Source organism: Hemiscyllium ocellatum, chromosome 22 (genome assembly GCF_020745735.1).
Source record: "Hemiscyllium ocellatum isolate sHemOce1 chromosome 22, sHemOce1.pat.X.cur, whole genome shotgun sequence".
NCBI lineage: Eukaryota > Metazoa > Chordata > Chondrichthyes > Orectolobiformes > Hemiscylliidae > Hemiscyllium > Hemiscyllium ocellatum.
Genome location: NC_083422.1, coordinates 35,097,253 through 35,113,710, shown reverse-complemented (window position 1 = coordinate 35,113,710; position 16,458 = coordinate 35,097,253). Strand labels below are relative to the sequence as shown.

Here is a 16,458-nt window from a genome sequence, read left to right as displayed (position 1 = left end):
AATGTCTATATATACACAGAGCATCAGATTGCAATTCACAATTAATGTGCAAGTTAGCATGAATCTGTATCTTTAAAAAGAAACAACTATTATCTCAGTCTTCTAAACCTCACCCATGTATCAGGAGGAGCATTCTGGACTGAGTCCGAAGAAAAACAATGGCCACACCCGCATTGGGCTTTCCTGGCGCCATCTCAACTATCATCACAGCCATTTATTTCAACACGTGAACAGTCTTTCAGGTCAATGGTGGGGACCACTTGTCTCCTGATCAGTCTGACCAATTAGCTGCCATTGCACAATGGGAGGGGGTGGAGTACCTGCATGGGCGAGGTCTGAAAGTTGAAAGTGCCCACATTCCTCACTGAGGAGTCAAGCAGATTTCATAGTTTATTGCATGTGGCCTGCCTTGAGATGAAATTGACCCTTCGATCTCAACAATATTCTAATAATTAAGTTATGTCCTAAACGTTCCAATAAATCTGTATTTCACTAACCCATGTGTTGGATTTATTGTCTGTAATATCACCAGATGGCCTTTAACTGCTTTTCCTTATAATAGATGCTTGAGATATTTGTCAAGAGAAACGCCAAGCTTCAAGGGACGTAATTCACTGGATCATGCCTCCATTTTTAAAAAACTATTGTAATCATAATGCAATTATCTAGGCTTCAAGCCATTTTCAAGAGTTAGTGCATCTAACATGAGTGAGGAGTTTAAGCTGTCTGGAAATTTGTATTGCACACAGGATTCAGCGACAAAAATTTGGATTTATATAGCACATTTAATGTCATGAAACAGCCTGAGGCCCTTCACAGGAATATTATCAAACAAAGGATGATAGTTTTGAGGCAATATTAGGTCAGATGACCAAACATTTTCATCAGAGCTTGTTTTTAAGGCATGTCTTAAAAGAGGAACGCATGGCATAGAGAGGGAATTCCAGAGCATGAGGCTGAGGCAACTGAAGTCTTGACCACCAATGGTGACTAATTGGATTTGAGAATGCACAGTCCACCAGAATTAGAGGACAACAGATATCTTGATGATTGTGGGCTGGCGGAGATTACAGAGATGGGGAGATGCTAGACCATAGAGGGATGAGGATTTCGAATTCAAGATATTTCTTTATTGGGAATAAGCTCAAGTTTGCAAGCAAATGCGTGATTGTGAGTTCAAGTATGGACAGCTGAATTTTGGATTATCCCATGTTTTATGGAGGTAGAATATAGAAAGCCAGCTAAGATTGTGTTGGAATAGTTGAGGCACGAGACAGCGAAAAAAAAAATTCAGCAGTACTTGGCCTGAGATAAGTAAATTGAGAAGATTAAGAAAAGAGAGTTGACTTTTCTCATTGTCACAGAGAAACCCATTTGTGACTTTGATAAGAACTGTTTTGACATTGTAGTCACAACCTGATTGGAATAATTCAAAGTTCTGGCAAATTTTTGGATGGCAAAAATGAGCTCAAGGCTTTTCAAGATGAAATGGAAGTTGAAGATAATATGGTAGTTGCCAGGATGGTGGGTCAAGGGTTTATGTTTGTTTGAGGAGGGGCTGATGATGGCAGATTTCTTAGTAAGTTTGGTAAACCAAATAGTACCTCTGAGTAAGATCCTAACAGAGTCAAAGGAATAGAAGCATTAGAGGGGATTAATCTTTTTGCCTGTATCAAAGTATACCACAATCAAAAAGGGATAATGACACATTTCCATTGTTGTGGACTGTCAATCGTGTTTTAGTTTGAGGACATTTCCATGCCAAGAGTGGGTGAGAAGCCGAATTGAAAAGTTCAAACTTTCAGTAACAGGGGAAACAAGCATGTATCAGGAAGGTTACAAAACTAAACTTCCACTCACTCATCCTCTCATTCATGCCTTTGTCATCATCAGATTCAATTGTTCAATTACTTTCCTGTTTAACTTGCTGTCTTTCACTTTGTATTAATTTTAGTTTAATCCTTTAAAATATTCAGACGTATTTAAATTTCTCCATGAAGCTGTCAATCCTTCCTTTTCTGTATGTCATTCCTGCGCAGCCACTTCCACTCTCACTTTTTAAATCTATTTATCCTCTAACTAGTCCCTTATTATCACTCTGTTACTGGGAGATGAGCTTTTTGTTGTCCAGGCCCTTTTGGTAACATTTCCTACCTGGAAAACCCTCTGCTTTTCCACATTACTTTCACATTTTATAACTGTTCAAAAAGTTCACATAGTTTCACCCATTTGTCCACGTTATTAAAACTGTAATTCAAAGAATGCATTTGTACTACTGCCGTTGGATTAAGAATAGTAACTATGGAATTTGGTCTAGCCAAGTAGCAGAGTTCAAATTACATTGGGTACTAAGAAAATCTGCCCCAAATGGCCTGGGAAAATTTAATCAAGAGGTGGTCAATGAAAGGAAAGCCGCTGCTAAATATGGAAGTGACTGAATCAGTCAGGAAATGCTGTGACTGGGGAGAGAAAAGCTGGAGGGGACAGGTTGTAGCAGAAAGATGCTGTAGAGGTGAGGGGTTACAAGTGTAAGACAGAACATTTTTAACCTGTCAACAAAAGAAAATGCAGCTAACTAGAAGCAATGCAAACTTAACATCATTGAGAAAATGATTATTTTTAAATAAAAAGAGTCTCAAGGCTTAAGCTCAAGTTTAAGGCTGCATCGCATCAAGAGTTATTGCATGGGGAAAATGTAGTGAATTCTGTTGCAATGTACATATTAATTATATAATTTAATAGTGAACATTTTCACTAAATAAAACAGATTCTCATTCATGTGTATTCAATACAGTGATTGTATGAGAGTCAAACATGTTGTCAATTTGTATGTATAAAGATCTCAGTTAGTGAGAATGGAAACCAAAATGCCAACCCCTCATAATCAAAAAGTGGCCCTCAAGACAATCTCTAGAAGAGCTATTAGGAAAGATAAATATTTTGACATACCTTTTTATTCTGTCTGGGCTGAGAATTGTGCTCTCAGAAGTTGAACTCAACTGGCATTTATTAAAATTTCAATGTTTTGAGAGGTGAGTGGGTCAGTTTTCAATTTCATAACGTATTCTAAACGTCCAGCATATATAAGTCACTGTCCTGAGCATTTTTCAAAATTGACTGCTCATCTTGTGCTGTCAAATCCAAGTTTGTGTAATGTATCCTGCCACATGCTATTTCTGAATTCAGGAGTTACACCTTCAGAATGAATAATAATGGAACAGCTTTGAAGAGTTTCAAGTGATGGTGTAACTACAAGTTAAAGCCGTGTAGTGTGTTTGTTTCAATTGTTCAATATCATCCATAAAACTTTAGTTCAGCTAATTTTAATTGCTTCATCTCGTTTCCACACTGGAATATTGTAAAATCAAAAAATCAGAAAGTAATGTATTCAAGCACCTTCCTTAATTCTATTTTTTTCTTATTGTCTAATAGCTATTTGAATGTCATAGAATCACATTCAATCATCTTAGTAGCCTACATGCTTTTTGAATTCAGAGTTTTTGATTAATTTTTTTTAATGTTTCTTTTATATACAAAATGATTTTAATCCGTTAAAGTACATTCAACTGTCATTCTGATAAAATTATACAGTGTGCTAATATGTGCAGTGGTTGAAATCTAATTTTGCGATAAAACCTTTGATTTTTCTCAGCAGGAATGCTCACATCTGCTGAATTCAATATAGCATTCATCACTGCCCTGCAAAAGCTGACATCATCTGTGTCTGCACATCAGTGAATATTGATTTATGAACTCAATCATAAGGAGCATTACGGTTCTTTACTGTAACGACACAATTACCCTCTGCTTTGAAGTGCCCCTGAGACAGCACTTATTAGTTTCTTAGTCTGGTACATATGTCCCATAAAGCTATCTGATAGACCGGTATAGTATGGGCAACCTTAAAAATTATTTTCTTTAATGGCCTGGGAATTGAAAAACAACATGAGCTAACAAAGCAATGTTCCCCTCTTTTCTCTCACATAAGACTAGAGTTTTTGTGTAAATCTTTCATTTAGATGTGGTAAATATAAAATAAAACCGAGCACTCATATCTCATAGTTAATATTTTTTGAGAACCATTGCAAAATATTCCTCACACATGGATTTTTAAAAAATACTATCAGGGATGTGTTGGCAAACGCGATAGCCAATATCGCTAGAGGACCTACAAAAGGCAATGAGATGAGCTGCAATTCAGTTTAGTTTAGATTATATACTAAAGTTATAAAATGCTATCTTCCTTTTGGAAGAGAAAAGACAAAATCCTGAAGGTGAGGCAACATTCCTTATTGTTGTTTTTAATGTCTGCAAGATTTTATAAGATTATGTTTTGGGACTATCTCTTTAATTCACGGTAAAATGGGGTAGTGAGAAAGTTCATGTGATCTGTTTAATTTGTTCAAGAACACCCATTGGTGGCTTGGTTACCATGGGGATGGGGGCGGGTAGATGAAGAGCTACAAAGCAAGTTGCCAAATATTCACACCTGAAATAAAGGTATGAGCAGGTGGGCACAGTATGGCTAGCCTTCTGGTCTCCATGTTTTTGGACAGACAAGCAAGTGAGAGGTCTCAATGGCAGTTGAAAGACTAAGCTTAGGTAGTTAGAGGGAAGGCTGTGAGTGCTTTGCAAGATAACAGACAGACTGTTTGTCATAGAGAATGTATCCTGTAGCAATCTACAGGTCTGGACAATTGTCGTTGAGAAGTCAGGAGGAGAATTTGCTGGAGTGAGCCTGATTGCTGATGTTCGGTTTGAAAACTCTCCAGAATCTGAGGGAAGAACCTTTTGGTGGTTTCTTGATGCTACAAATCAATAGAATTGGAAAATGTGAACTGATTGGAAGATGGAAGAGGTGGGGCTTTAAAGACTGTAATCCCGTGGAGTGCATGTTGTGATATACATAAGAATTAAGTGTAGGAGTAAGCAACTCAGCTTCGAGAACCCACTTCGCTGTTTATTACAATTGTGCTTGATCTCATCTTGGCCTCATCTCCATTTTCTTGCCAGCGGTCCATAATCTGACAAACCAATCACTAATCAAAAATCTGTCTATCTCCTCCTCAAATCTAGTCAGTGTCCTGACGCCCATCTGGGGAAACAAAGTCCACAGATTCACAACCTTTTGAGAGAATTAATTTCTCCTTATCTGTTTTAAATCTGCCATTCGTTATCCTAAAAGTATGAACTCTCATTCCAGATTGCCCCACATGAGGAAGCATTCTTTCTACATTTACTTTGCCAATTCCCTTCAGCATCTTATATACCTCAATTAAATCTCCTCTCACCCTTCTAAACTTCTCAGTTTCTCTGGAAGAAAATCCTTCCACCTCTGGAATCAATCTAGTGAACTGCCCTTAACCGGAGAAATGATAACCCTTAGTTTGATGGGACTGATAATCCCACGTTGCATATATGCATGGGAATGTTTGCAGATACTGGAGTAGAAAAGTAGGAAAATATTGTTGCAATTATATAAAGCACTGGTCAGATTGCATCTGGCACCTGTGTCCAATGCAATTACTTGCTTCCTCAAGTGAGGGGTCCAAACTATGCAGTACCCCAGATACAGTCTGACTAATGTTTTGTACTATTGCAACACCATTTTCCTATGTTTCTACTCGTGTCTGATAACATTCCTATGCATGTATGCAATGTGAGATTATCAATTACATCAAAGCATTACTAAGAGTATCTTTTCTCTGGTTAAGTGCAATAACTTGCTAGGTATTGCTGTTATTTTAGTGAGAGTTTGCTGCAGTAAACATTTGAAATTTCATCACGGAATTCTAACAATGGAATCACGGGGGAGATACTAAACAAGTATTTTGCACCAATGTTTACTGTGGAAATGGGCATGGAATGTATAGAATGTAGGGAAATAGATGGTGACATCTTGAAAAATGTCCATATTACAGAGGAGGAAGTGCTGGATGTCTTGAAATTCATAAAAATGGATAAATCTCCAGGACCTGATCAGGTATACTCTAGGACTCTTTGGGAAGCTAGGGAAGTGATTGCTGGCCCCCTTGCTGAAATATTTGTATCATCGATAGTCAGAGGTGAGGTGCCAGACTGGAGGTTGGCTAACGTGGTGCCACTGTTTAAGAAGGGTGGTAAGGACAAGCCAAGGAACCATTGACCAGTGAGCCTGACATAGGTGGTGGGCAGGGTAAAAACAATGATTGCAGATGCTGGAAACCAGATTCTGGATCAGTGGTGTTGGAAGAGCACAGCAGTTCAGGCAGCAACGAACAGGCAGCGAAATCGACGTTTCGGGCAAAAGCCCTTCATCAGGTGGTGGGCAAGTTTTTGGAGGGAATCCTAAGGGACAGGATGTACATGTACAAGGAAAGGCAAGGACTGATTAGGAATAGTCAACATGGCTTTGTGCGTGGGAAATCATGTCTTACAAACTTGATTGAGCTTTTTGAAGAAGTAACAAAGAGGATTGATGAGGGCAGAGCGGTGGACGTGATCTATATGGACTTCAGTAAGGCATTCAACAAGATTCCCCATGGGAAACTGGTTAGCAAGGTTAGATCTCATGAAATGCAGGGAGAACTAGCCATTTGGATACAGAACTGGCTCAAAGGTAGAAGACAGAGGATGGTGGTGGAGAGTTGTTTTTCAGACTGGAGGCCTGTGACTAGTGGAGTGCCACAAGGATCAGTGCTGGATCCACTACTTTTCTCAGTTATATAAATGATTTGGATGTGAGCATAAGAGGTATAGTTAATAAGATTGCAGATGACACCAAAATTGGAGATATCATGGACACCGAGGAAGGTTACCTCAGATTATAACGGGATCTTGATCAGATGGGCCAATGGACTGAGAAGTGGCAGATGCAGCTTAATTTAGATAAATGCGAGGTGCTGCATTTTGGGAAAGCAGATCTTAGCAAGACTTATACACTTAATGGTAAAGTCCTGGGGATTATTACTGAACAAAGAGACCTTGAATGAGACAAAGAGACCAACTGCTGAATGCACTTCTGCCAAATTGCCAGGGTTCAGCTTAGAACTTGTAAAAGAACTGCAAAAATGTTTATACAAATGCAGAAGAAAGAACAAAAGGCAAAGTCTGTCATAAGATGGAATACGAAAGAGATGACATGGCAAAAGGATAAAATGACAAAAGATGGGTCTGGAGATGATGTAACTGGGAAAGCGTAATTGTTGACAATAGGTGTTGTCTAAACAATTGGGTCAGGGTTAAGATCTAAATTGTTGACAATAATGTTGAGTCTTGAAGGCAGTAAAGTGCCTAATCAAAAGATGAAGTTTTTGAATATTTAGACTGAGTGAGTTATGAACCAGAGTATTGTGGAGAGAACTATTCCTTTGCAATTCTAAAAAGGGAGGGGAGGACCTGTTTAGTGGTATCAGAAATCAGATCTGGAAGCTGACGGGATGGAAGGTGGGAACAAGGGGAATTCTGTTGTTGTTCTGGGAATGAGGGTAAGGGTTGAGAGCAGAAATATGGGAAGAGACCAAACATGATTGAGGGCCTTGTTGCACATACTAATGATGCATAAAGGAATTCTCGGTTAAGAAGAAAGGAAGACATATGAGAAGAACTGGTATGGAATGCAGAAGCATCAGAATAGATGTAACAGAGGCATGAAACTACAACAATAGATTCACTGGTCTGAATCCCTCTTCAATCTTCGTGATCTTTCCCTCCTTTCCTCTTGTTATTGATATGGTGTAGTTCGTTTACCCACATGAAAATCTTCCCTGGCCACTCTGGGCTATGGCTGTCTGCTGCTGTCTCTCTTACCTGACAGCTCGCAAGAGATGATCAATCTGGCTGGTTACTGGGGGAGTAACAGAATTAAAAAGTTCCAAATAAAGAAAAGGTTTTTTCTGCCCACCACTGAGGATTTTCACTCCTTCCCATAAATATTAGGGTTGATCTGACCGGAAGTGCTAATTATCTAATGGGAAAAAGTGAGGATTGCAGATGCTGGAGATCAGAGTCAAGGGGGCAGTTCTGGAAAAGCACAGGAGGTCAGGCAGTATCTGTGGAGCAGGGGAAATCGACATTTCGGGCATAAGCCCTTCATCAGGTGCCAGCACCACACACTCGACTAGTTCCTAATAGAATTAATAGAAATGTTATGTGACTTTCATGGTCAGAAGAGGCATTTTTCTTCTCATTCTCTTTCTGTGTAGAACTGTTATGAATAAGATGTAGTACCACAAACAGTAGCAGAATTCTGTAAATGCTGTAGGAATGAAAGCAGAAAATTCTGGAGACACACAGGCACCATTCTCGGACAGAGGGGAGTACAGTTGAGGTTTTGGGTAGATGACGTGGGTTCTGTTGTAATCCTATATTCCACAATTTTCTGTTTTTGCTGCAGAATATGTATGTTTAAGCTTCTCCATTGTCACTGTCTTTCTGTCATGATAATAAGGATGGAGATATAAAGGCAGCTTTTATACAGCATGCGGCAAAAATAATTTTGAGGTTTTAATGTTGACACAAAGTATGTGAAACTTTTTGATAATTTTCTGCTTGAAATAAGACCATTGATTTTTCTTTGTCAGATACTGATTGATTGTGGGACTTTCCTGGCTAGTGATTATGATATTAAAGGAGTTGCTAATTTAACATCAAATTGATCACTGCCTGAATGCATGCAGTGCTTGGCTTCGACACATTAATTCTGCTGCATGTGGACTGAATGAACTACCACCTATTTCTGTGACAGAGTTGATGTTGGTATTTTAGCGAGTAATTTTAAAACTTTTCCACTATTAACAGCCCCAAAACAGGAAACAATGGTGGCCAGTCTCCTGAAAGTAACATTGAAAACAAGCTCAATGCTACGTCTCAAGAAATCCTGGGAAGGCAAAAGGATGTATCACCAGAATGCAAAGAGAAAACAGAACTTCAGATTACCACAGATCCAAAGGTTCCTGTGTTAACTAAAAATAAAAATAGCTTGTGGTCTTCACTGGAAGACACTGTGTTGGAAGGAGACACCTTTAAAGTTAATTATATATTTGGTGATACAAATACATCTGGGGCAATAGATACTGGTCACTGCCTGAAAACCAGTTCCTTCCCAGTACAAGGAAATGCTGCAGTGAGTGTAGTGAAGGAAAAATTCTCAGATCTACTGCATTGTGATGAGCAGCTGGACAAAACAGATGAGCACGACTCATATCTTTCACCCCAGGGCACGCTAGGGAGCGTTCAGTTACCTGCTCCAGAGACTAAGTGCAGCCTCATGTTGCCAGAATCAGGAACTGAAGAAACCATCAGGGAGGAAAATCCTGCAAAAAGCGCAGGTGGCAAAGGCAATTTGTTAATGTTCGAAACCCAAGACCCAATGTATCTGACAGCCGTACATATAGAGAAACATACTGAGCATGTGGCAGTCACAGGCCACAATGCTGTCATTCATCCTCTACCCAAAGCTGAAAATGAGCAGTTTGTGAAAGAAGTGGTCACTGATAAAGAAGAAAAGTGTCTTTCACCAAAGGTCACCCTTAAACAGACAGAGAGCTCTACTTCAGTGTTAGAATATGCAGTAAATTTGTCTGAGGGAGTGGTGCTGGAGGGGAATAAATTGAGTTTAAGTCATGGTATTGATCACCACCATGCATCTATCAATGAAGAAAATGAGTCCAGTTTTCTGATGAGCGCAGAACATCAACGAAGCCTTGCAAACATGGAGTTATTGTCTATCTACACATCAGATTTTGATCCTTCTCAACTGAATGTGACACTGTTAGCAGTCGGTGATGAGCAACAGAAAGCAAACAATACAGATCAACAAGATTTCTTCACAGAAAGTGTCTGCAACCTTGTAACCGAAAGAGAGAATATTCCAGAAACTTCAGCCCTGCCTTCAGGCCAGCAGAATCCCTGTACTGAAGGAACAGGAGAAATGCCAATGGTTCTCAGTTGTGACAGCGAACAGGGTCAAACTTGTAATCAGGAGACAAAAACTAATGCTTGTGAAGAAGAGTTGGACATGAAAGATGTTGTACTTCCAATCAGCCCTGAAATGATTGATGGATTGGTGCCAATAGGAACAGAACCAGTTTATAATGATAAAGAGCAGATTTGTGCCAGTGAATCAAAAATAAAGATTTATGATGGCAATGTGTGGAATCTTCAAGAAAATGCCAGTTCAGCACTGAGTAATCAGAGTAGTTACTCAAAAGACACACCAGATGTACTTCCAGGATTTTGCAATGATGGTAACCAGCAAACAGAAGGCAGTGAGGAGCAAACAGAATTTTTGGAACAAAAGTTATCAACAGTACAAGGTGACATGGAAATCTCTTCTTTTCCAAAAATATCTGAATCACCACTCTGTCAGAACTTGGACTCCATCCAGGAATTCCAAAATGACCAGCAGGTCTGCAGTACCAAAAATAAAGATGACAGACTTGAGAAAAATAGGGCTACCCTTCAAACCGGGGTAGAAAATAGGCTGCTGCAGGATAAAATGGGACTTACTCCTCGATCTCAGTCTCCTGATTCAGAGAAAGTGAAAGGAGAACTACTGAATATAAAACCTCCGAGTGAACAGCGAGAAGATACCGGTGAGATGCAAACTGAGGGTTGTTTGGAAATGTCTGCAAAGGGGCTGTCCTGCTTACAAAAGGACATGGGTGTGGAAAACATGATGTTGCTAGACACAGTTGAGATGACCCCAAGCTCTGGGACTCCTTACACAGTGAATGTAGATGAGATATTGGTTCTCAGTACTGAGCAATGTCAGACAAGTAACAGCAAAGTAAAAGATTGTGAAGGAAATGTGCATTACCCTCATACAGAGTATGTGGAATTACCACAGAACTCTGGGGTTCCTATTACATTTACAACAAAAGAGGCACTGTCATCTGGCACTATTCAAGAGCAAGCACATGAGAGCAAGTGTGACTTACAGGCTAAGTTAGAAAGTTCCATATTCGCAGAGAGCAGAGAGTTATTGCCTAATGATCAAAACAGTGACTCGAAAGAAGCAACAGTGGAGAAGCTATCGGATTTCAGCCATTCCATTGGACAAACATCAAGATGTGTTGTGGAAACACTCTGTCAAGAAGATCTGAGCAAGAATCAGATGATAAAAAATATTACAATCCCAGCAGCCACGCAGCTGCCAGCTGGCTCGATCTTTCCCGGTACAGCTGAAGTGAAAGAGTCAGTTTTGTCTGCCAGGAGTGAGCAGACATGCAGCAGTGAAAAGCAAGAGAAAGTGTCAGACAAAAATATATGCAGTCCTGTTATGGAAAGTACTTTGTTTTCAGAAACAATGGATTTACCACTTGCACCTCAGAATATCGACTCAACAAACACGACAAATGAACAGGAGGGTTTGAGCTATGGCAGTGTACAACTGACAGGACTGGAAGAAATCAAAGGAAGCCCTGGTAAAGGAGAAGTGTGCAATTTCCAGACAGATCGCCGAGATGTGATTTCAGAAAGAGTAGAATCATGGCTGGTCCCTCAGTGTACTGCTGGCACTGAAATGAAAGAGGCCTTACCTATCTTTAATAGGGAACAGCTACCAACATTGATCAATGAAGAACAACAAAAGGATTATGAGGGTAGTGTAGGCAGCCTTCAGGAAGGTCTCGAAATTAGTATTCACTCAACAGACACAGGATTGGCATTGACTATTCTGGATGCTACAACTAAAGCAAGAATGTCAGAGGACTTTGCTCATGAGCAACAGGATTTGTGTGATAGTGTGTTCAAAGAAGGCTTCTGCACAAAATTATCAGACAGCCCTCAGAAGCTTGGAAGAAGCAGTAATTCAGAAGTCTCTCAATTACCACTTAGTATGCAAAATCCTGATACAGTGGGACATGGAGAATTATTGTTAACGGGATTTAGCAATGAACAGCAGCTGGCAAACAGTGAAATAGTCAAAGGAAAAGACTTTGAAGACAACATGCAGAACCTTCAGACAGATACTGTAAAGGTTATTCCCATGAGTACAGATTTGTCACCCAGCTCAGAGATTCCTAGCACTGATGGACTAACAGAGACATTTTTTAGCCACGGAGAACAGCAAACACATGTCAGGGAGCAGCAAGTTACAATGTCTGAGGGTGCATCTTATGGCTTTCCAATTGGTGCAGAAATGAGTCTGTTCCAACAAACCAAGAAATTATTTTCTGCAACCCAGAACATTGGTTCCAAAGCTACAGGAAATGAACAACTACCACTGATTTACGATAGCGAACAGGAAGTAGCATGTGGAGAAATGACAGAAAATCTCTCCAAAAAGAAAGTGTGCAGCTTTCAGACTGACCAAGAAGGAGTGGAATCATTGCTGACCTCTCAGCAGGTGGCTGACATTGGAATGAAAGAGGCATTTCTGCCCTTCAGTGGGGAACAGCTACAAATATCTGTTCATGAAGAACAGCAAAAGGATTATAAGGAAGAGGTTTACAGATATCAGGAAGGTCTTGTAGATACTGCACTGTCAACAAGCATGGAATCTGCACTGAATCTTCAGGATGCTACAACCAAAGAAAAGACATCAGAGGATTTTGGCTGCTCCATTGTATCGCAGCAGGGCACTGAATTGAAATATAGATCCCCAGAAATGAATGCAGAAATGTCTCTAGTATCTGTGGAAAATACTTTTCCTCCAGAAACTATTAAATTGTCAACTGGTGTAGAGAAACCTGAGGTGGAGGAAAATAGTAATCTATTACTGGAGTTCAGCAGACAGCAGGCAGACCATGAGAGAAAAGAAAAAATATTGGAAGAAAGTGACCAAAATTCCATTGAAAACATTTCAACTCCAGAAGCATGGAAGTCAGCAGTCAGCTGCCAGATTCCTGATATTACAAACCTGGAAGGGGCAGGAATTGGATGCAGCAGTGAACACCAGCAAGTAGGTGAGAATGGGAAAAAAGAAGTGACTGAAGAAAATTTGTGCTGCTTTCTCACTGCTACTGAAACTATAGAAAATATTTTGACCCCTAAAGCCCTTCTGGATCTCAGTACAAATGAGGAAGGTTTTGTAGATACTACACTGTTAACAAGCTCAGAATCAGCACTGAATCTTCAGGATGCTACAACCAAAGAAAAATCATCAAAGGATTTTGGCTGCGCTATTGTAACGCTGCAGGACACTGAATTGAAACAGCCATCCCCAGAAATGAATGCAGAAACTCTGCAAACTATTTTGACCCCTAAAGCCCTTCTGGATCTCAGTACAAATGAAATGAATCAGGAACTTTTGGGTTTTAATGTTGATGAAAAACAGCAGCAAATATTGACAAGAGGAATAGAAGACAATTACTTTAGGGAAAATGTAGGTTGTCTTCAACAAGGCGAAGAAAATATTCCACAACACTCAGCCACAGAATGTCCTGCTCAGCATCTTAATTCTGAGATGTTGAAAGAGGCATTGAGCCTTGAGCCTGATGTGCAACATCAGCAAACCAGTGAGAATGCAACAAATGTAAATATTGCTGCTGAATATATGAGCAGTCTTCAGGTAGGTCTGAAAGCCACCCTTCTGGAATCCATCACATTGATGCAGAATCCACCCATTCCTCAAGCACATGAAGCAGAAGATTATGATCTGTCTCAGCCACAAATCTGCAGGAGTCCAACAAAAGAAAAAAGCCCTGAGAATAATGTGTGCAGTCTTGTGACTGGAGTCGAAAATGGAACTAAACTGACAATAGAATTAACAGCTGGCTCGGAGAATCGTCCCACAGAGGAGATAGTGGAAAATCTACTGGGGCTCAGCTGTGAAAACAATGAACAGATAAAATGCTGTGATGAACAGAATGAGGAAATATATGTTGAAAATATACATGGCTTCCAACTGGATACAGCTAAAGACCTCCCATATAAACCAATTCCCCATGAAGTGGCCCATTGTCAAGAAGGAGTGAAAGAAGCATTGTCTAGTTTTAGTAATCAACAACAGCAAGTATGTAGCAATGAGGCAAAAGAAAACGTCTCTGAAGAAAATCTTTGCAGGCTTAAGATGGTTTCAGAAGTCATTGAGTTGACACCTGATTTGCAGGTTCCTAACACATCAAAAAGATCCCTGCCTGTTGTGAATGAACATCTGCAAACAGGTATCAGTGCAATGGAAGATGACATTTCTGACATGTGCTATCAGACAGGCAGTGAGCCTGTACCCACAGGAGCCATGAAACTGACAGCTAGCCTCCCCATTCGTGGTGAAGCAAAAGGAAAAGAACAATTGCAAAGCTTTTATGGAGATCTAAAAGAAGAACTCGTATTTGATGAATCAAAAGAAAACCTCCATGAAGAAACTGTGCAGGTATCAAGCACAAGTGTGGAAGACCCTGAGTTTACAGTGAGAAAGGAATTGACAACTTGCACACAACTTGCCCTGTCGGAGAATATAATGGGCTTCACTGGTGACCAACAGACTGAAAGGATAGACAGCCTTCAAATTGGCATTGCAGCTGATTTGTTTCCAGAAACTACAGAATTGATACTCGATATTCAGATGCCTGATGTAAAAGGTGTAGAGACAGTATCCATTTTTAGTAATGAGCAGCAGATATGCGGCAATAGAATCAAAGAGATAAGACCTGATGGAAAAGCTGTCTCTTCCTTACAGAGTGCTGTAGAGACTATTACTAATCCAGCAAGCATGGAATTGGCACCACCAAAATTTCAGGATTCTGTCACTCCTGAACTCATGGCTTTCAGTAATAAGCAACAGCAAATATGCAGCAGTGGAATGAAGACAGAAACCTTGAAAGAAGTTGACAATACTGAAGATAACCAGTGTTCAGATACCACCTTGATATTACCATCTAGTCTTTCAAAAAATTATAATATGGACTTGAGGGAAAAGCTTTCAGATGTTAGTACAGAAGAGAGCATCTCAGAAAAGAACACGCTTAAACTAGAGTCTGATACTGAAATCACGGTGTCCTCAGACACAGCAAGATTTCAATCCAACTTGCAGATTCTTGAGCCAGGGAATGGAAAAGATTATTTATTGGCTTCCAATTTTGACAGTGTCAAGGACCAAAACCTAAGTGAAGAATCAGAAAAAGATCTGAAGAACCTTAAAGTTGGTGAAGAAAGTGTCATCGAAGCCACGAAGCTGACACCCATGTGTCAGGACCCTGAAGAAGTGGAGCTGAAGGCAATGTCATTGAACTTTGAGAATGAGGCAGAACAAACTTGCAACACTAAAAGCAAAGAGGAAAGCAACATTCTGATTGATAGCGAGAGCAAAGAGGCAAGCAAGATTATGATTGATAATGAGAATGTTTTAGTCCAGGAGTCTACAGAATTGTTGTCTAGCTCTCAGAAATTTGCTACTGAGAAAAATGAGGATAAATTATTACATTTCAGCTGTGACATTAAACAACAGTCAAGCAACGATGAAAAAAATTTGAGTATCTTCAAAGAAAAAGCATGCTTTGATGAGAAGGTTATAGACATTTCTGTACTTCCAGGAAATGTGCAGTTGTTATCCAGCTCTGATATTGTTCCTGAACTGCAGGAAATGACAAGCGGTACACTCAGCAAAGCTCAACAAATATCCATTAATGAAACAAAAGAAAATATAGCTGTTGCAAATACGGATTGCCTTATAAGTGTAATCCCAGAATTCAAGGAGTTAACTTGTAATTCCCTACACTGTGATACAACAGCAAAAGAACAAATTTTAAGTCAAACATATGGCAGTGAAGAACAACAGACCCTGAACCTGAGTGGAAAAGAAAGTGTTCCTGAGAATAGTTTTGGGAGCATTAAAAAAGGCAAGACTTTTGGAACAGATTCGGAGACAGAGTTTCCTCTTTGCAATCTCACTGTTTCTGAAGCTGTCAAAGTAAACCAGCTTTTGGATGTAGCTTCAGACAGCGAACAATATGACAATCTAATGTCACATAGTACCTGTGAGAAGGAATTAAATTTGGAGATGGATTTTACTTTAGGAAATGACAAACTCCCAGGGGATGTGGAGAACAAGATCATCTCAGCAGGAGGCACAGATTGTAAAAACCATGCTGCGTCACAGGGAATGCAGGTCCTCCAATCCGTGACCATTGAAAACAAGGAACCCAGCAGTGCATCTGAACACCTGCTCTTATTGCACTTGAGAGACAGAACTGAAAGCAGCTTAGAAATTGATGCCAAAGAACAGGAAAGCATTATAGGTGTTCTACCATCAGGGAGCTGTGCTGGAATAGATTCAAATTCCATTAAGAAACAATCTTGTGTGTCTGATAATGAATTTGGAAATGAGTTCTTACTTGCAATAGAACCATCAGCCACACGAAGCCACAGTTCTCTCCACACATTAGCAGATGCAAAGGAAGAGGAGGTTCTGCCTGCTGTATGTGCAAACACTGAGGTCAAAATAACTGAAAAAGGATTTAAGAAAGGATTAAAGACTGAAAGGTATACAGATCTTGCATTTATACATTCACATAAGTATATTTATATTGTTATAAA

The 16,458-nt window shown here is 39.8% G+C and overlaps 1 protein-coding gene across 7 annotated transcripts in view; it reads left to right on the top strand.

The window, feature by feature from the left end:
- The window catches only part of tacc2 (transforming, acidic coiled-coil containing protein 2), a 269,026-nt gene that overhangs the window by 57,687 nt on the left and 194,881 nt on the right, over nt 1-16,458 (top strand). Inside the window, exon 1 of one of the 7 annotated variants that reach the window (XM_060842049.1) lies at nt 16,236-16,404. The exons of the other annotated variants lie outside the window; for them this stretch is intronic. The gene's annotated coding sequence lies outside the window, so the exon portion shown is untranslated. Of the gene's footprint in view, nt 1-16,235; nt 16,405-16,458 lie in introns of those variants that run through there. 7 annotated transcript variants of the gene reach the window in all.